The sequence below is a fragment of the Panthera pardus genome, unplaced genomic scaffold (assembly GCF_024362965.1).
Source record: "Panthera pardus isolate Hobbes unplaced genomic scaffold, ASM2436296v1 HiC_scaffold_13, whole genome shotgun sequence".
NCBI lineage: Eukaryota > Metazoa > Chordata > Mammalia > Carnivora > Felidae > Panthera > Panthera pardus.
In genome coordinates, this window is record NW_026526688.1 from 21776500 (window position 1) to 21798141 (window position 21642).

General features: G+C 38.8%; 1 protein-coding gene and 1 pseudogene across 8 annotated transcripts in view; one reads left to right on the plus strand and one right to left on the minus strand.

The window, feature by feature from the left end:
- MICU3 (mitochondrial calcium uptake family member 3) overlaps positions 1-21642 on the minus strand; it is a 110492-nt gene that overhangs the window by 72702 nt on the left and 16148 nt on the right. The window contains exons 1-2 of one of the 8 annotated variants that reach the window (XM_053900914.1): positions 9550-9634; positions 8934-9047 (exon numbers count right to left, since the gene is read on the minus strand). The exons of the other annotated variants lie outside the window; for them this stretch is intronic. The gene's annotated coding sequence lies outside the window, so the exon portion shown is untranslated. Of the gene's footprint in view, positions 1-8933; positions 9048-9549; positions 9635-21642 lie in introns of those variants that run through there. 8 annotated transcript variants of the gene reach the window in all.
- Positions 9551-10911, plus strand: LOC109277377 (chromobox protein homolog 1-like; annotated as a pseudogene).

The window sequence follows — 21642 nt, forward strand, 5'->3', positions numbered from 1 at the left end:
GTCCCCAGAAAATTGGCATAAGGCCATTGGGGTATAAGATAGGAATCCATAAGACTAGAATTAAATCACAGAGATCACTTCCATTAATAAAGTCAAAAGTGGCCAATTAGCCATTAAGCTCCTTTGTCTTAGTGTCTGTGGTCAGGGTAAACCTAATAGGTGTCTAGTTAGGTGAGCTTTCATATGAGAAGAATATAGGAGACCAGTCCAGCTGACAAAATTAATTCACTTTCATCAAAAAATAATCATTTCCTCCCTTCTCAGTGATCAAAGCCTTCACCAATCAATCCTTTCTCTTCTGTGTAAGATAGGATAGGCTACATTCCTCAAATGTAATGGCTCAAACACAACAGAAGTGTGTTCATTACTCTCATAAGAGCTCAGGACCAGGGTTGGGGATGGGATCAGGGAACTCTGATTCAGAGACTAAAGATGATGTCATTATCACCTGAGGTGCGGGAGGGGGTGGGGGGTGGTATGCAAGAAGTTCATGTGAGAAACTTTTCTTGGCCAAGCCTAGAAGTGGTATAAATCACTTCTGCTCACATGCAGTTGAAGAGAACTTAGTCACATGGCCACACTTAAGTGTTAAGAGATGAAGGAAAATGAAGAAGAAACAAAACAAAACAAAACAAAACAACTGGGCATCCACAACCCTAACTATTTTGGGGGAAGAAAAGAGATTATGGTCAACAGCTTGCAGTCTGTCATACCAACTTGGGGTAACAACATCAACAACTCATGGGATATAAAGGACAAGGGAGAAAAATATTAGAATTATATGTACGTTTAACAAAGACTTGGAGAGATTCACTTCTAGAACAAGCCACTTCTGTAGGACTGGAAGCCTCAGGGGAGGGAACACTTCCAAATCACCTTTATCAATTTTGCAGGACACTAAACTGCTGTGATTGACTTAGGTTGACGGTTCCACACATTTTATCTCCTGCATTCTGTATCTCTTCCCAAAGTCTTAGACACAGCCGCTACTGGCTTGAAGTTTAATGTTTGCATGTGCACTCTCCCTAGCTCTGTATTTCCAAATTTAGCAAAATTTTTATGTATCTCTGACCTTTTCACAAAACACTGCAGTGAAGTTAAGAAAACACTGGGTCTGATCCTCTATTCTCGATGGTGGGAGCTGCTGAGTGTAAACAGATGCTTTGTGCTCCCCCTCCACAGATCTCCCCACATCATCTATGGGAGGCCAAAAAGTAATTACTGTCCTACAGTTTACTTTACAAAATCTGAACTGAATGATCTACAGGGAAAAATATAATGGTCTTCAAATTTTTGCTCTGCAATTCTAAAACTGAGTTATTCCTAAACTAAATTTGGTAACAGATAGCTATACTCAAAATACCAAAATAAAAAACCTAAAAACAAAATATACTAAAAATATCAAAATAAAAAACTCTAAATTGAAAGTCTAAGCAACAGAAAAAAAAATGCCTGAAAACCCCCCCACACACATACACGTTTTAAATTCTAACAACTTTCTTTCATTAATATAGTAAAATTCACTCCGAAAATAAAGTCTCATCAAACTTCAAAATAATGAAACTACAGCATATGTGACTTTGACAAATATTAACTGTATTAAACCTAATACAATTATGAATTCTTGGCTTCATGCGGGCCAAGGAAAATATAGACATTTTAAGTTTAAGGGAAGGCATCACTGCACAAGTTTTAGATATGGCAAATTTTGTGAAGATAATTGAATTTTTCGTGTCAAAAAAATCTTGTAAAACTGCTACTGAAAACTACCCAAGCACGGACCTCAGGGTTGGCCACACAAGCTACCTTATTTGTAAGCGCAAAGCCACAGAGCAGAAAAATGAAATCAGAGACACCTGAAGGTAAAAGAATTTAAATTTGCCTTTTCATTTTATTCCTCCTAGGAAATTATCTTTTATACCTCCTAGGAAATTATTTTATGGGAATTGCTAAATATTCTTTTCAAGTTTGCTAACAACATTCAGGGAATTATTTTTCTAACTCTAGAAAGCTTTGTCTTTTTGGTCTTACTGAAAAATTGTGAGCTACATTTTAATCTCAGTTTTCCTACTTATAAAAATGGGAGAGTCTACATGGAAATGAAAATTTCAAACACACCTATAAAATGAAATACATAATGTATTCATAAAAACAAATAATGATCACTTTTAGGTAACTTTGTGGAATGTCTGAGTCATGTTGACATGGGCAAGATGAGTGGTCTAAGAAGTGGTAGAAATGATAAAAGTTACATTTTTTAATTACCTCATCTTTCCAAAAGAAATAAAAATATTGTGTCAACGCAATTATCTTCTTTGGAATTTCCAAACTCAGACCTCTGCAACTAGTACTTAGATGTTACTTCTTAAGGTAGTGAAACAAGGGCCTGCAGGCAACAGAGTACATCATTATCCTTCCAATGAATAACAGAAAGGGAAGGTTCACTGCCAAGGCACAGTCTCATGTTACTTCAGGTCAGCAATTTGAAAATTTACCCTGTGGTAACGTCTGATTTTCCCAGGGAGGCAAGATTAAATGCCAGATAAAGGATTCACTACTTGACAATTAGAGAAACTGATGCCTACAAGCTGATAATACCCTAAAGAGGTAACTTGAAACAATTATATCAATTATCTAAACACTGTATAATGTATTACCTTTTAGCAGTGAGAAACAGCCATGAGAATGAAAAATGGAAGGAAAAATAAAAACCATTTGTATTAACCAAAATTATGTTGATTACTCATCCTTATTAGTTTCTTTAAAAAAACTGTTTGATGTTAAATCAAATCAATACTAATTTTTAAAAATAAAGAATGATTAAGCATTTATTTGATTTCATGTAGAAGGCTGAGTATTTGTTATTAGGTCGCACCTGATACTGGCAACTGTACTAACATTTTCATAAAACACCAAACAGCAAAGCTCTTTTAAATTTAGACTTTTATTTTATATTTTTTAGGATAAGAATCATGAAATTTTATTCACATCTATTTTTATTCCGGCTAAAAAGATGTTCATGGAAGTACTACACTTGGCTTTCTCAAATGGCTTGAGGCTCATTTAAAAGCTTCTAAGAAGATAAAAGGGGTAATATTTTCTTTGCTTGTTGGGTGGTCGAAAGGTTAAGTATCAAATTCCCAGTGTGGGAAAATCCCAAAGTACTCTAGGTGAAATGTTTTGATGCTAGGTACGTGTGTCCATGTGGAAGTACACACAGCTGAAGACCAGCCAATAGTATTTCCTGGGCCGAGATCAAACAAAGTTATAAAATTAAAAAAAAAAAAAGCAACTGACCACTTACTCTAAAGTCTCTACGTGTAGTTATAGTAGCGTACATTTTAAGGTTCTTTACAAGTTTACAAAGCACTTTCACAAATATTGTCTCAGTATTTTGAGGACGATTGATAGGAGGATGATGTAAGTAAGGCATGTCTCTAACGAGGCCATATGCGTCGTGGTTTACTGCGCACATCGCGTCTCTTTTGGTCTATTCCAGGCCTTTGCTCCAGCAATACCTCCCCTGCCCTGCCTACCTAACTCACTATTTTTCTACTACTGGGTACTTCCCTCCAGCATACACATGTTGGTATTCCTCCGTCTTAGCAGGCTTCCTGTCCCACTTCTCCATTTAGCTACCCTTCCCTTCTTCGCCACCTTCTCTCCTGCATTCATTTCCTGTCTCTGACTTCCTCTACTTCAGCAGGTTCTCCCCTCTACCACTCCACTAAAACTGTTTACCAAGGGCGTCAATGACCTCTTTGTTGCTAAATCCAAAGGCCAATTCTCAGTTCTCATCTTACAGCATCTGACACAGTTGATATCTCTTTTTTCCTTGAAATAATTGTCTCAGTTTCCAAGATACCACTCTCCTGACTTTCCTTTTACTCCTCTGGCAGTTCCTTCTTGGAGCTTCTCTGCAAGTCCTTGGACCTCATCTCTTTTGAAAATCTGTGATTACCCCCTTGATGATCTCATCTAGTTTTTACATATTATAAATACACTAACAAATCCAAAATTTTTACATGTACCCTTCTGAATTAATATAAATTCCACAAAGGCAGGAATTTGTTTACAGTGGTAAGCTTCTGCTTCTCCAAAGCCTACAAGAGTCTCTGGCCTGTAGCAGGTTCTCCAATATTTGCTAAATAAATGAATGGATGAATGTGGTTATAAAACTTATTATAATTGTTAAATAAGGATTCCTTTAAAATTAAAACACAATATTAAAAACTCAATAATCAGCTGGTATTAACAATGTAATTGACTTCAAAACTGTGCTGTTGGGAAGGCAATACAGTAAAATATGTTCAATAATTTGTCTTTTGTGGAATGGGAAATTTTTTGATATGGATTTATCCTCAAATTTCAGATATATAAATTAAAAATTTCTGTTAAATGTATCTGTAACCGGGGCACCTGGATGGCTTAGTCAGTTAAGCATCTGATTCTTGATTTCAGCTCCTGTCATGATCTCACAGTTTGTGAGTTCGAGCCCCACATCGGGCTCTGTGCTGAAAGTGTGAAGCCTGTTTGGTATTTTCTTTCTCTCCCTCTCTCTCTGCCCCTTTCCTGTTACCTCTCTCTCTCTCTCTCTCAAAAATGAATAAACAAAACAAAAAGCATGTGTAACCACTTGAAGACTAGAATTAGGATGTATAATTTTCAAGTCACTAGAGTGAGAGAAAAGAATCAAAAAAAAAAAAAAAGGACTAATATAATGTCAGGGCATAAGAGAAAAAAATTATACATGCTCATGTTATACAGCAAAAACAGATGCAAATATGTCAATGAATATAGGTGAGTTAAATTCTCATTAAAAAAGAGCAACTCTTGGGGCACCTGGGTGGCTTAGTCAGTTAAGCATCCAGCTTCAGCTCAGGTCACCATCTCATGGTTCATGAGTTCGAGGCCCATGTCGGGTTCTGTGTTGACAGCTCAGAGCCTGGAGCCTGCTTCAGATTCTGTGTCTCCCTCTCTCTCTGTCCCACCCCTGCTCATACTCTGTCTCTGTCTCTCTCAAATATAAATAAACAGTAAAAAAAAAAAAAAAAAAAAGAGCAACTCTCACATTGTATTTTTAAGAAGTCATATAAATGTTCCTTACAAGAGCCAGAATTAAACATTGCCAAGAATTCTTGAAAATGCACAAAATTAAGGGCCAAAAGCATTAAATGGGGCAAAGAAAAATTCACCAAGAAGCTATTACACACATAAGGCAAAATAGTTTAAAATTCTATAATGGAAAACCGGTTACAAAAATGCAATTTGACCAATTCACAATCATGGCTGAGATGTCAACAAATCTCTACTAGAAATGGATAGGTCAAATGACGAAACCATGTAAGAAAAAAATTTGTGTAACAAAACAAATAAGATGTTTATTTGTTTTTAATAAACAAAATATATAAATTGACCATATATTATTCTTCATAAAAATATCAATAAGATAAAAATGTGGAAGTTATATAGGCTCAATGAAATATTCATAGAGTATTAGAGAATAGGAAAAATAAATTTACCAGGAGTACCTGTATCAATACAGATAAGGTTTTTAAAGACAATATTAAGTAAAAATACAAACTGGACAAAGATACTATAAAATCAGTATATATTATTCAAGGGTACATTCACTTATAATAATATTATGAAAACTTGCACAAGAATGATAAAAATCAAGTTTAGAACAGTGGTTATCTCTTTGGGGAAGAGAGAATTATGACAGAGGTATATATGCTAACAGTTTATTTTTTAAGCTGTCAGTGCATCTATAGCTATGCATTATATTATCTATGCACTGTATTTTTGAAAGTTGGACATATGTCATTTTAAAAAATCATTCAAGTTTTATTCCTTCCCTCATATGGAAAAATGCTAAAAGTTATTAGCAAAAAACCCAACATAAAAAAGACCACTTTGGGAAATTTAAGATATACTATTACACAACTGGGAAATTCTTGGGTTAAAAAAGAAATTAAAACTGAGATTACAAGCTTTTTGAAAATAAATGACACTTAGGATTTACAATTAACAATCTGTGTAATTTGGTCAAAGCCATTACTGACAGGGGAAAATTAATAACCTTAAATGCATTTAAAGTAAGAATTTAAAATAAGAATTTAAAGTAAATAAACTATGTATTCAATACAATAAGCCAAAAAGTAAATTAAGATAAATTTGAAGAAAATAGAAGGGAATAATTACTAAAGATAAAAGCAGAAGTAAAACAATAAAACAGTAAATAAATTTAATTTTAAAAAGTATTATTTGAAAAGACCAATAAAATAAACCCCTATCAAATCTGATTTTTAAAAAGCACTGAAAATGAAATAAACAATATTAAACATAAATTACATTATATCCATAGTTTGGAATAGCACCTAAATATAAGATAAGAATCAGAGATCTATGATTTATCGATATAATAATCTCTTAATATAATATCGGTCTAAAAGGCAAGAACAATAGGGACAGTATGGTCACATATGTGTTACGAAGAAAATGATATATGTGTTTAAGTTTATAGGTTTGTAAATATATTTTAAAGGCCTGAGATGAGAGAAAACATTTATGATCTATAAAGTAGGAACAGGATTTAAATTTTGCCATGTCCTAGAAGTCAATAAAAAACAAAAATTGGTGAAGATATTAGAAGGCAATTCCCAGGAAACTATAAACAAAAAAATTCTCTACGTCACCAGGAATCACAGAAATGGAACTTTTTTTTCAGAAATGTAATTTGTAACAATCATGACAAATCATTTTTCACACTCGAATTGTAAACAATCAAATTTGATAATATTAAGTAAAGGGGACACTAGAAGTTCATGACGATCGGGATGAAGTATATTTGGATGCAACCATTTTGAAGAACAATTCAATAGTTGCTATTAAAATTTAGTAGCGATGGACCTAGCAATTTAACATGTGTGTCTACATAGAAACCTGATATTCACTGTAGCAATGTTTCTGATATTGAAAAAATAGAAACAATCAAAATTTCCATGAGTGAGATAACAGTTAAATAATGGAGTAGTCTATAGCTATTAAAAAAGGATATGGTAGATTAAGAGGTGATAGTACACTGGGGTGCCAGGATGGCTCAGTCAGTTGAGTGACCAACTTTTGATTTCGGCTCAGGTCATGATTCCTGGGTTGTGGGGACAGAGCCCCACATTAGGGTCCGCAATGAGCATGGAGCCTGCTTAAGATTCTCTCCCTCTCAGGGCACCTGGCTGGCTCAGTCGGTTAAGCATCCCACTTCAGCTCAGGTCATGTTCTTGCGGTTCGTGAGTTCAAGCCCTGTACTGGGCTCTGTGCTGATAGCTCAGAGCCTGGATCCTCCTTCAGATTCTGTGTCTGTCTTTCCGTCTCTCTCTCTCCCCCTCCCCTGCTCATGCTCCCTCTCTCTCTCAAAATTAAACACTTAAAAAAATTTAAAAAAAAAAAAGATTCTCTCACTTCCCCTCTGCCCTTCTCCCCTGTTTCTGCTCTCCCTCCTTCCCTCCCTCCCTCCCTCTCTCAAAAAAGGGGAAAAAAAGAGGTGGCACTATAGTAAGATTCAGAGGACACGTAAGTGGGTGAAATAAACCAAGTTAAGAAAGAATGGGTAAAAAAGAGAAACAAAATTCACACTTTAAAGAAATACACATACACACAGACTTTAGAAAAAGTTGTGGAATGGAGTATTGTTTTTTAAAAAGCAAACAGCACATATATTATTAGCCCAATTTTAGACAAGAGTTACTAGCTTTGTTTAGAGAAACCTTCCTAGAGAAACCGAGTCTAGGACCAAATCCAGTGTTCTTCTTTCTACTCTAGACAGCTTGGCACACTGGAATAAAAGTGCATTGTTTTGTACTCCTTCAGGCCTATGTTCACCACTTCCCAGTTAGGTAACCTTGGGAAAAATAAGGTCTCTGAACCTTAGCATTTTCAACTGTCAAATGGACAAATAAACACTAGCTCCACAAATTACAAAGACAAATGAAAACTACATGAGAACAATTCCTTCTCCCCTGGCCAACAGAAACAGTTCATCGAGAATCCTCTGTTAATCAGCAGGGTCCAGAAATAGTCTTAGGGCAGCTCAGCTCCATGAGTAAAGTTTGCGATGTCAAGTGCCTCTGTGGCACTGTCAGTTGGAAGTTTCTAAATATGTTCAAGATGATAAAACTATTCCGATGGCCTGGTATTTCCTTGAGGCTCCCATCTGCCTCATACTCTAGCACCTTTCGCTCAGTTTTTCTGGCTCAGTTCCAAACATCTAGATTATACGGTATGTGGTAGGTATTTCATTTATTTCCTAAGAGCGATGGCTGACCCTTAATGACAAAATCTCTAGCTGTGCACTAAGCCACTGTCTTCTAGGCCTGCCTACATGACTCTAAGATAGTTTTTCTAGGCTGCAAGTCAAAGAAATGAACATAACACACCATTAATAGTCTGTACTATTTTACCCTAAATGAATCACCTTGAACTTACCCAGTTGTATGAGTTAGCTCAGGCTGCCATAACAAAATACCACAGACTGGACGGCTTAAACAGAAATTCATTTTCTCATAGTTTTGGAAGCTAGAAGTCCAAGATTGAGGTGCCAGCACAGAAAGTTTCTGGTGAGAAGTCCTTCTGGATGGCAGATGGTCACCTTCTTCCGGTATCCTCACATGGCCTGTCCTCGGTGTGTGGGCACACTCAGAAAGTGTGAGTGAGCTCCCTCTCTTTGTGTCTCTTCTTATAAGGACACTTATCCTATCAGACCAGGAGCCTACCCTTATGACCTCATTTAACCTTATGACTTTCTTAGAGATGCTATTTCCAAATACAGCCACACGAGGGGCTAGAGTTTTAACATATACATTTCGGGGGGACACAAACATTCAGTCCAGAACACCAACCACAGAGTGACTCATCGGCCCTTTTTCTCTACTCACTTATACAGGTCTTAAAAATGTTCTGGCAGGTCATTTCCCTCAAGCTGGCATTTTATTCTGGAGGAACTCGAATACTGGGAGATCTGAGTTGGGAGGAACCCATTCTGTCGGATCCTTTATAAACAAACAAACAAACAAACAAGCGAACATTAAGTAAGATCAGTCCTAGAGTCTTTGGCCTACCTAGATCCCTGTGGAGGGGTTCCCCGCTTACCAGTCACAACTTCAAGTTCCCTGCCCACCAACCAGCCTTGGCCTACTTGCATCCCAGTGGGAGATCTCCTGCAAGCACATTCCACCACATGGTTCCCTGTCTGCCAACACTGGCCCAAGGGCACACCAGCAGGCGACTTCCAGGTTGCCAGTTCTAGCTGGTATCTCCCTGTCTGCCAGCCTCAGCCCAGCCACTGCGGAAAAGCTCTTGCTGTGAACACACTTTTTCTCACGAGGCCTAAATCCCAACCTGGGGAGGCAGCTGCCCTTCCACGTTTGTTTTTTCCTTAGGTTCTCTCTCTTGGCCCTAGAATATTCTTTTGAATTTTGATTCCTTCTCAGTAGCTTTCCTATCATAAATAGTTAATAATTCTTCATATTGAACATTATGCATTCAAATTACCATGTGGTTTCCATCTTCTGACTGGCCCCTGGCACAGAACAGCTTGAAGATGAGTGTCACTGGGTGTTTCACGGTGCTGCCCCAGGAACAAGAAGAGAGGTACGCTAGTGTCCGAGAAAGAAATCACTTCTCCTACAGTTCCCTGCTGCAAGCTCTACTGGCAAAAAAGAAATGTTGGCAAGTTCCAACACCAGCATTACAAGCAGGGCAATGAAGGGTAGATTTGAAGGTTATGTGACATAGTAACCGTGCTGCTATCCACACACAAAGTCCCTATCTAATTACATCAAAAAAAAAAAAAAAGTTAACACATAGCAAGACCTTCCTATGTGCCTGACCATTTTAAGCTCTCTTAATAATTCTGTAATGTAGGTACTATTATTATCCCTACTTTACAGATGAGGAAAGTGAGGCATAGGCATGTAAATTTAATTAGCTTTGGCAAGGTTCTGCAGTGAAAGACTTGAGATTCAAATCTAGGTATTCTGACTCCAAAGACTACATCTCAACCATCATGTTGTATTGACCTTTGTTTCTATTGCTAAGACAAAAACAAGCTTTAAAAAGTGAAGAGATTTGTTTCTTTTCTGGAGGCCACTTTCCCCACCGGCCTGACACACCACCAGTGTGGCAAAGTTTCCTCTCATGCTCTTGGGCACAGCTCTGAGCAGCATCATCCTTTAGACCAGAAAGCTGGCGGGCACTGTGGGGAAGAAACCAATTAAGAAGAAATTGGAGGAGGTGCTAGAAGAGGGGGAAGAATTCGTGGGTGTAAAAGGTTCCCAAACATGGAGTGGAAAAGGCAAAGTGGATACTCCTGAAGTGCAAGGGGTCCTGAGAGGAGGACAACACATGGGAGCCAGAAGACAACCCGGACTGCCCTGACCTCAATGCCCAGTTTCTACAGTCACAGAAAACAGTACGTGGGACAGATAAATCAGAGGAAGGCAAGCACAAAATTGACTCTGGCTCTGAAAATAAGGGAGAGAACAAACCAAAGAAGAAGAAAGAAGAGTCAGAAAAGCCATGGGACTTTGCCAGTGGTTTGGAGCTGGATGGAGCAGATGACTGGAGCTACAGACTCCAGCGGAGAACTCATGTTCCTGATGAAATGGAAAAAATCTGACGAGGACGACCTGGTCCCCACCAAGGAAGCCAATGTCAAGTGCCCACGGCAGGGGGCAGGGGGTCATACCCTTCTCTGAGGAAAGGCTGATGTGGCATTCCTGCCTTTCAGAGGATGGTAACAAAGAGATGACAAGAATGCACTCTCCCGAGTACCGGCCCCTGTCATACCTGACTGCAGGCTTCAAGTGGGGAGGAGGGAGTTCTACTTGCCTTGACACCACAGGAGTGGCTTGACAGGATGTCCTTTGAAGAGTCAGCACAGTGTGCTGTGCTCTACAGCAGCCCAAGTAAAGCCCGTCCACGCCATGGAGTTTGCATACCCATCCCAGTGGAGGGGAAGGGGGAGAAGTAGTGCAAGGCAGCTCATTCTGGGTTCTGCTGAGAAAAGCAGAAGGCCTTCCATGAAGGACAAAACCTGCAGAATGGGTGTGTGGGACAGCAAAAGATATTGTAGATCTTCAAAGACCATCTCCACACCCCACAGCCTGCTTCCCCAAAGTGCTAACGCTGCATTTTTACAGTGTAGCGTGTGTGTAGTGTAGTTTTTGGTAATCACTGGTATGTAATTTGTGGGTACAAGGGATGGAGTACGAAGGGAGGTAGGTAGGATCATTTTTTATTAAAATTTGGGGCCTGACTGGGAAAATGGTGTAACAACGGAGAGAACAACTTAATGATGATTTTGTTCTACGTCCAGAATATTTTATCGTAAAAAAAAAAAAAAAATGTCACCAGTGACCTAAATGAGGACTATAAGAAACTATTTAAAATGCCTGAAACTTATCACCCAAGGTGTTCCTTGCCTGAGCTTAATGCTATTCCCAGGAAAGAACTAAGTGAGTTAATAAATCACCAGCTGCCACTTGTGGGATGGAAACTGGTTGAGGAGGGAAAGTCTTCTATCGGAGCACATACAGGCCCACTGTTCTGTCTTAGCAGTGCTAACTCTTGATGTTGACAACACGCTTCTTTTTCAATTATAAAGTTATAAATAGCAGCTTGCTCATCCGAGCCACTGGCCAAGGCACTTGGGGAGGGGAAGAGGTGGTATAGAAAGTGGGAAAGTAGGGAAGAAAGGCCCATGCTCTCAGAATGGAAGAGTCTTGGAGCCTCTCTGTTACTTGAATTTTGAACCCTAAAGCCACTGGTCGCAGCACTGACAGCACAAGTTCACAGAAGCACTTTAAAAGTTGAATGATTTCAAAAGCCCTGGTCTCAGGACACTAAACATTCACACTGGCACAGTGGTTCACTTTAGAACACACAACAAGACTTTGTCTAATCCTAAGAATTACCTGATACCTGAAATGCTGTCTTCAATCATGAGATCCATTAGTTCTTGACACAGTCTAGACCTGCATCTAAAAATCCATTATAAAATCTTGCTAGGCATGTGTTAGGCTTCCTTGAAAACTTTGTTTAAATGTAAACTTCCTACCACATTGTCAGTTTTTGTCTTAAAACTATAGGTTTATTTAAAAAAAAGTGAAGAGAAACTCTATTAGAGGCCAATGTTCCTCAATATTGCTATTAAAAAAGATAGCACACATAGACAGTAGTTATCTCTGAAAGAAAACTAGAAAAAAATATCAAAATGTTAACAATTATTAATTCTGAGTGGTGGGATATACAGTTCACACCTGAACACAGGTTCACCAATACACAGATTTTTATTTCTGAAATAGCACTGTAAATGTATTTTCTCTGCCTTATGATCTTTTTTTTTAGTATGAAGTTTATTGTCAAATTGGTCTCCATACAACACCCACTGCTCATCCCAACAGGTGCCTTCCTCAATGCCCATCACCCACCTTCCCTTCCCTCCCACCCCCCATCAACTCTCAGTTTATTCTCAGTTTTTAAGAGTCTCTTATGGTTAGCCTCCCTCCCTAACTTTTTTTTCTTCCCTTCCCCTCCCTCATGGTCTTCTGTTAAGTTTCTCAGGATCCAGATAAGAGTGAAAACATATGGTATCTGTCTTTCTCTGTATGACTTATTTCACTTAGTGTAACAATCTCTAGTTCCATCCACGTTGCTACAAAAGGCCATATTTCACTCTTTCTCATTGCCAAGTAGTATTCCATTGTGTACATAAACCACAATTTCTCTATCCATTCATCAGTTGATGGACATTTAGGCTCTTTTCATAATCTGGCTGTTGTTGAAAGTGCTGCTATAAACATTTGGGTACAAGTGCCCCTATGCATCAGCACTCCTGTATCCCTTGGGTAAATTCCTAGCAGTGCTATTGCTGGATCATAGGGTAGGTCTATTTTTAATTTTTTCAGGAACCTCCACACTGTTTTGCAGAGTGGCTGCAGCAGTTTGCATTTCCACCAGCAGTGCAAGAGGGATCCCGTTTCACCAAATCCTCTCCAGCATCTATAGTCTCCTGATTTGTTCACTTTAGCCACTATGACTGACGTGTCCACCAGCAGTGCAAGAGGGTTCCCATTTCTCCAAATCCTCTCCAGCATCTATGGTCTCCTGATTTGTTCACTTTAGCCACTATGACTGACGTGTCCACCAGCAGTGCAAGAGGGTTCCCGTTTCTCCAAATCCTCTCCAGCATCTATAGTCTCCTGATTTGTTCACTTTAGCCACTATGACTGACGTGAGGTGGTATCTCAGTGTGGTTTTGATTTGTATTTCCCTAATGAGGGGTGACGTTGAGCACCTTTTCATGTACCTGTTGGCCATCTGGATGTCTATTCATGTTTTCTGCCCATTTCTTCACTGGATTATTTTTTTTTCGGGTATGGAGTTTTTGGTGAGTTCTTTATAGATTTTGGATACTAGCCCTTTGTCTGATATGTCATTTGCAAATATCTTTTCCCATTCCATTGGGTGCCTTTTAGTTTTGTTGTTTCCTTTGTAGTGCAGAAGCTTTTTATCTTGATGAGGTCCCAATAGTTCATTTTTGCTTTTAATTCCCTTGCCTTTGGAGATGTGTCAAGTAAGAAATTGCTGTGGCTGAGGTCAGAGAGGTCTTTTCCTGCTTCTCCTCTAGGGTTTTGATGGTTTCCTGTCTCATATTCAGGTTCTTTTTCCATTTTGAGTTTATTTTTGTGAATGGTGTAAGAAAGTGGTCTAGTTTCAAATTCTTCTGCATGTTGCTGTCTAGTTCTCCCAGTACCAATTGTTAAAGAGACTTTTTTCCATTGGATATTCTTTCCTGCTTTGTCAAAGATTAGTTGGCCATACTTTTGTGGGTCCAATTCTGGAGTTTCTATTCTATTCCATTGGTCTATGTGTCTGTTTTTGTGCCAATACCATGCTGTCTTGATGATGACAGCTTTGTAGTAGAGGCTAAAGTCTGGGATTGTGATGCCTCCTGCTTTGGTCTTCTTCTTCAAAATTACTTTGGCTATTCGGGACCTTTTGTGGTTCCATACGAATTTTAGGACTACTTGCTCTAGCTTCAAGAACGATGCTGGTGCAATTTTGATTGGGATTGCATTGAATGTGTAGATTGCTTTGGGTAGTATTGACATTTTGACAATATTTATTCTTCCAATCCATGAGCAGGGAATGTCTTTCCATTTCTTTATATCTTCTTCCATTTCCTTCATAAGCTTTCTATAGTTTTCAGCATACAGATCTTTTACGTCTTTGGTTAGATTTATTCCTAGGTATTTTATGCTTCTTGGTGCAATTGTGAATGGGATCAGTTTCTTTATTTGTCTTTCTGTTGCTTCATTGTTAGTGTATAAGAATGCAACTGATTTCCGTACATTGATTTTCTATCCTGCAACTTTGCTGAATTCATGTATCAGTTCTAGCAGACTTTTGGTGGAGTCTATCGGATTTTCCATGTATAGTATCACGTCATCTGCAAAAAGTGAAAGCTTGACTTCATCTTTGCCAATTTGGATGCCTTTGATTTCCTTTTGTTGTCTGATTGCTGATGCTAGAACTTCCAACACTATGTTAAACAACAGCGGTGAGAGTGGACATCCCTGTCGTGTCCCTGATCTCAGGGGGAAAGTTCTCAGTTTTTCCCAACTGAGGATGATATTAGCTGTTGGCTTTTCATAAATGGCTTTTATGATGTTTAAGTATGTTCCTTTTATCCCGACTTTCTCAAGGGTTTTTATTAAGAAAGTATGCTGAATTTTGTCAAATGCTTTTTCTGCATCAATTGACAGAATCATACGGTTCTTTTCTTTTATTAATGTGATGTATCACATTGATTGATTTGCGAATGTTGAACCAGCCCTGCAGCCCAGGAATGAATTCCACTTCATCATGGTGAAAAATTCATTTTATATGCTGTTGAATTCGATTTGCTAGTATCTTACTGAGAATTTTTGCATCCATATTCATCAGGGATATTGGCCTGTAGTTCTCTTTTTTTTTTTTTGCTGGGTCTCTGTCTGGTTTGGGAATCAAAGTAATGCTGGCTTCACAGAATGAGTCTGGAAGTTTTCCTTCCCTTTCTGTTTTTTGGAATAGCTTGAGAAGCATAGGTATTATCTCTGCTTTAAATGTTGGTAGAATTCACCTGGGAAGCCATCTGGTCCTGGACTCTTATTTGTTGGGAGATTTTTGATAACTTATTCAATTTCTTTGCCGGTTATGGGTCTGTTCAAGTTTTCTATTTCTTCCTGTTTGAGTTTTGGAAGTGTGTGGGTGCTTGGAATTTGTCCATTTCTTCCAGGTTGTCCAGTTTGTCGGCATATAGTTTTTCATAGTATTCCCTGATTACTGCTTGTATTTCTGAGGGATTGGTTGTAATAATTCCATTTTCATTCATGATTTTATCTATTTGGGTCATCTCCCTTTTCTTTTTGAGAAGCCTGGCTAGAGGTTTATCAATTATGTTCATTTTTTCAAAAAACCAACTCTTGGTTTCATTGATCTGCTCTACAGTTTTTTTAAATTCTATATTGTTTTTTTCTGCTCTGATCTTTATTATTTCTTTTCTTCTGCTGGGTTTGGGGTATCTGCTGTTCTCCTTCTATTTCCTTTAGGTATGCTGTTAGATTTTTGATTTGGGATTTTTCTTGTTTCTTGAGATAGGCCTGGATTGCAATGTATTTTCCTCTCAGGTATGCCTTTGCTGCATCCCAAAGCGTTTGGATTGTTGGATTTACATTTTCATTTGTTTTCATATATTTTTACATTTCTTCTCTAATTGCCTGGTTGACCCATTCATTCTTTAGTAGGGTGTTCTTTAATATCCATGCTTTTGGAGGTTTTCCAGACTTTTTCCTGTGGTTGATTTCAAGTTTCATAGCATTGTGGTCTGAAAGCGTGCATGGTATGATCTCTTTTATACTTATTAAGGGCTGTTGTGTGACCCAGTATGTGATCTATCTTGGAGAATACTGAACGTGCACTCGAGAAGAAAGTATATTCTGTTGCTATGGGATGCAGAGTTCTATATATATATGTCAAATCCATCTGATCCAATGTTATCATTCAGGGCCCTTGTTTCTTTATTGATCCTGTGTCTAGATGACCTATCCATTGTTGTAAGAGGGGTATTAAAGTCCCCTGCAATTACCAGATTCTTATCAATAAGGTTGCCTACGTTTGTGATTGTTTTATATATTTGGGGATTCCTGTATTTGGTGCATAGACCTTTATAATTGTTAGCTCTTCCAGATGGATAGACCCTTAATTATTGCATAATGCCCCTTCTTCATCTCGTTACAACCTTTAATGTAAAGTCTAGTTTGTCTGATACAAGTATGGCTACTCCAGCTTTCTTTTGACTTCCAGTAGCATGATAGATAGTTCTCCATCCCCTCACTTTCAATCTGAAGGTGTCCTCAGGTCTAAGATGAGTCTCTTGTAGACAGCAAATAGATGGGTCTTGTTTTTTTATCCATTCTGATACCATATGTCTTTTGGTTGGAACATTTAGTCCATTTATATTCATTGCTATTATTGGAAGATAAGGGTTTAGAGTCATTGTGATGTCTGTAGGTTTCATGCTTGCAGTGATGTCTCTGGTACTTTGTGGTCCTTGCAACATTTCACTCACAGAATCCCCCTCAGGATCTCTTGTAGAGTTGGTTTAGCGGTGATGAATTCCTTCAGTTTTTGTCTGGGAAAACCTTTATCTCTCCTATTCTGAATGACAGACTTGCTGGATAAAGGATTCTCAGCTGTATATTTTTTTTCTGTTCATCACATTGAAGATTTCCTGCAGTTCCTTTCTGGCTTGCCAAGTTTCAGTAGATAGGTCTGCCACTACTCTTATGTGTCTCCCTTTGTAAGTTAGAGCGTGTTTATCCCTAGCTGCTTTCAGAATTCTCTCTTTATCCTTGTATTTTGCCAGTTTCACTATGATATGTCGTGCAGAAGATCGATTCAAGTTACCTCTGAAGGGAGTTCTGTGTGCCTCCTGGATTTCAATGCCTGTTTCCTTCTCCAGATCAGGAAACTTCTCAGCTATGATTTGTTCAAGTACACCTTCAGACCCTTTCTCTCACTTCTTCTTCCTCTGTAATTTCTATGATACGGATATTGTTCCATTTGATTGCATCACTTAGTTCTCTAATTCTCCCCTAATACTCCTGGATTTTTTTATCTCTCTTTTTCTCACCTTCCTCTTTTTCCATAATTTTATCTTCTATTTATCTATCTCTCCTCTGTTTCTTCAACCTGTGCTATGGCCGCCTCCATTTTATTTTGCACCTCATTTATAGCATTTTTTTAGCTCCTCATGACTATTTCTTAGTCCCTTGATCTCTGTAGCAATAGATTCTCTGCTGTCCTCAATGCTTTTTTCAAGCCCAGCGATTAAGTTTATGACTAGTATTCTAAATTCTTGTTCCATTATATTGCTTAAATCGTTTTTGATCGATTCATTAGTTGTTGCTACTTCCTGGAGTTTCTTTTGAGGAGAGTTCTTCCGTTTCCTCATTTTGGGTAGTCCCTGGGGTGGCTCCAAAGTGCAGGGCACTTCCCCTGTGCTGTCTGGAGTAACTTGTGTTGGTGGGCAGGGCCGCAGTCAGACTGGATGTCTGCCCCCAGCCCACTGCTGGGGCCACAGTCAGACTGGTGTGTACCTTATCTTCCCTTTTCCCAGGGGCAGGACTCACTGTGGAGTGGTGTGGCCCCTGCCTGGGCTACTTGTACACTGCCAGACTTGTGGTGTTGCTTCGATGGGATTTGGCATATTAGCCAGGGTAGATTCGCAAGGTGCACAGGGGCGGGAGGGGCAGGCTTAGCTCGCTTTGCCCCTGGTGGTCCCCTGTGGGAGGGGCCCCGCAGCACGGGGAAAGAGGTAGGCCCATCGGAGGGATGGATCCACAGAAGCACAGCATTGGGCGTTTGCACGGTGCCAGCAAGTTTGGTGATGGGAACTGGTTCCCTTTGGGATTTCGGCTGGGGTATGGGAGAGGGAAATGGTGCTTACCAGCCCCTTTATTCCCCTGCCGAGCTGAGCTCTGTCTTCCAGGGCTCAACAACTCTCCCTCCCGGTGTCCTCTCGCCCTCCCCGCTACCTGAGAGCAGAGCTGTTGACTTTTAACATTCCAGATTTAAGTCCCGCTGGCTGTCAGAACTCACGGAGTCCAGCCCGTCTGTTTTTGCAAGCTAGACTTGGGGGCTCTGTCTTGCCGGGTAGGCTGCCCCTCCACCGCCCCGGCTCCCTCCTGCCAGTCCTTGTAGCATGCACTATCTCTCTGCCCTTCCTACCGTCTTCCATGGGCCTCTTGTCTACGCTTTCTCCAGTGAGTCCATTCTGCTAGTCTTCTGGTAGTTTTCTGGGTTATTTAGGCTGATGTGGGTGGAATCTAAGCAATCAGCAGGACACAGAGAGCCCAGTGTCTTCCTACGCCACCATCTTCCCCAGGTCCTTATGATCTTGTTAGTAACATTTTTTCTCTAGCTTACCTTGTTGTCAGAATAAAGTGTATGCATATTATAATATTTGCACATAATACATATCACATACAAAATATGTGTTAATCAACTATTTATATTATCAGTAAGGCTTCTGGTAAACAGTAGGCTATTAAGTTTGGAAGGAGTCAAAAGTTATATGTGGAATTTTGACTGCACAGGAGGTTGGTACCCATACCCCTGAATTGTTCAGGGGTCAACTGTACAATATTTACATACCTTTTAAATTTAGCAAAAACAACTTCAAAAAGAGAATAAGAAAAAAGCACTAAGTGTATAAAATCTTAAAAACAATTCAATTTTTCAATTGTAGAAATTATTATTGAAAAGGATTAACAAGTTTATATAATATTACTTAGTTTTGGCAGTTTATTCCCAACACACTGGCATTTTATTTTCTGAGAGAACGTAAATGTCCCTTGAATAAATAAGAATAAAAGCTTCAAAAGCATTATCTGGGACAAAGTTTATAAACTAATGTTTTAATTTATAAAACGGATTTAAAACATATATACAATGGAATATTGTTCAGCCAAATGAAATCTTGCCATTTGCAATGATATGGACAGAGCTAGAGGGTATAATGCTAAGCGAAATAAGTCAGAGAAAGACAAATACCACATGATTTCACTTATATGTGTTATTTAATAAACAAAACAAACAAGCAAAGGGAAAAAATAGAAAGAGAGAGATAAACCAAGAAACAGACTCTTAATTTTGGAGAACAAACTGCTGGTTCCCAGAGGGGAGGTAGGCAGGGGTGCGGGTGAAATTGGTGATAGGGATTAAGGAGTGCATTTGCTGTGATGAGCACCAGGTAATGTATGGAATGTTGAATTGCTATGTACACCTCAAACATTAATATAGCATGTTAATTAACGGAATAAAAATAAAAACTTCAAAAAATGAAGTTTAGAGAGGATTAAAAGATGGGAACAAGATTAAAGCAACTACTAGTAATAATCAAAATATTAAGAAGAATAGAGTGATGTTAAGATTAAAGAACTATATAGCTGAAATGGGCCTTACAAATTCAAATCAATCATGCTATCTATGACATTTCATAGAAATCATAGATTCCTGGGGCGCCTGGGTGGCGCAGTCGGTTAAGCGTCTGACTTCAGCCAGGTCACGATCTCGCAGTCTGTGAGTTCGAGCCCCGCGTCAGGCTCTGGGCTGATGGCTCAGAGCCTGGAGCCTGTTTCCGATTCTGTGTCTCCCTCTCTCTCTGCCCCTCCCCCGTTCATGCTCTGTCTCTCTCTGTCCCAAAAATAAATAAAAAACGTTGAAAAAAAAAAAAATTAAAAAAAAAAAAAAAAAAAAAAAAAGAAATCATAGATTCCTATGACATTCAAGAAGAGTGATAACCCTGAAAGGTTAAATGACTCAGTTACTGTTACAAAGACAGACTGTGGCAGAACACTAAAACTGAACCCAATTTTTAAAAATGTTTATTTATTTTTGAGCGTGAGCAGTAGAGAGGCAGAGACAGGGGAGACAAAGAATCTGAAGCAGGCTCCAGGCTCTGAGCTGTCAGCACAGAGCCCGATATGGGGCTTGAACTCCCGAACCATGAGATAATGACCTGAGCTGAAGTCGGATGCTTAACCAACAGCAACCCAGGTGCCCGGAGATATAAACATTTTTAAAGGCATAATTAATACATAGTTTCTAACTTCATTCCCAAGGTTTTATACTTAGAGAGTATTATATGAGATTCAGTTTCATAATCTAGGAGAAAGTTTAAACATTCCCATCTAGAAAGTTGCCTATGAAGAAAGAGTAAAAGGCTGATGCTCAAGGAAACAGAATAAGTTCTTCGCTATCCCCAAATTCAGAACTATGCAGTGTTTCTTTGCAGGAACCATAGCAGGCTCATAAATTTCTAGCACATTATGAAGTATACACCTGGAAAGTGGCTCCAGATCAGGTTCAAAGAGGTGGTGGTTGTAGATATTAAGCCAACGAATTTCTCCTACCACAAGGAAACTTGTAAGGCTTGAGGTAGGGAGGCAGATTCTCCTTTACTCTTTAGGTTTCATCAATGCAGTGACATTTATTTTTGCAGACTGCAATTTACTCAGATTACCTGAGAACAACATAAAATCTACACGTAACATTGTGATATTTAATATACATACTTTCAATTAAAATTCCATTTAAACTTGAGGAGTTAACAGTTCCTATAATGAGAATTAAAAAGTTTGAAGTAATTGGTGGTACAAATATATATTAATTATATTAATGAAGTCATTAATCCTTCTTCCTAGGCATACAGCTAGAGTACGTTTCCCAGGATCTCTGGCACTTAGATATGACCCATCTGACTCAGTTTAGAAGTGACACGTGCCACTTCCAGGCCTGGCCCGTGAAACTGTCCCTGCGTATTCCTCTCTGCTCCACCACCACCACCAACCACTACCACCACCTTTTTGGTTAACTCGTTTGTTGACACTCTGGGGAACCTTAGAAGTCACTTGTTGAAGACGGTAGAGTCACTATCAATCTACATCTCAGAATGACTGCATGAAGGCGAGCCACATACAGGAGACTTCTATCAACCTACACACAACCCTAGAAATATTACATAAACAATAAATAAGCTTTTATTTGGGTTAATCCACTGAAACCTGAAAGTCTACTTGTTAGTATAAACTAGCTTACCCTAATAAGATCATATTTGAATACAATTCTGTACATTAAATTGATCCTAAATCTTGGAGATGATGTGAATGTCTTGACAAGAAACAGAAAATGAAAGTTTATAATTAGATATTCTGGTATTTCTTTTTGGAGAAGGGTACATTACAAATGTGATATATTCTACAAATTAAGGAGAAGCTATCCAAGGATTTTATGTGGCCAAGGGTGGACTATTTTCATTTTCAAGAATCTTACTTAATCAGTAAAACTTTGCCTTAAACATACTCCCACGAGTTTAACATTCTTATGGAACTAAATAAATCTGGTCGCCTGTCTTCTATCAATTTTGTTTTTTTGTTTGTTTGTTTATGTATTTTGTCATTGAGAGGACAAAGGCCCTCTGCTCTTCTCTGCCACCAACTTCACTTAGGCACTAATATCTGGCAAGTAAGTTCTGAGTCA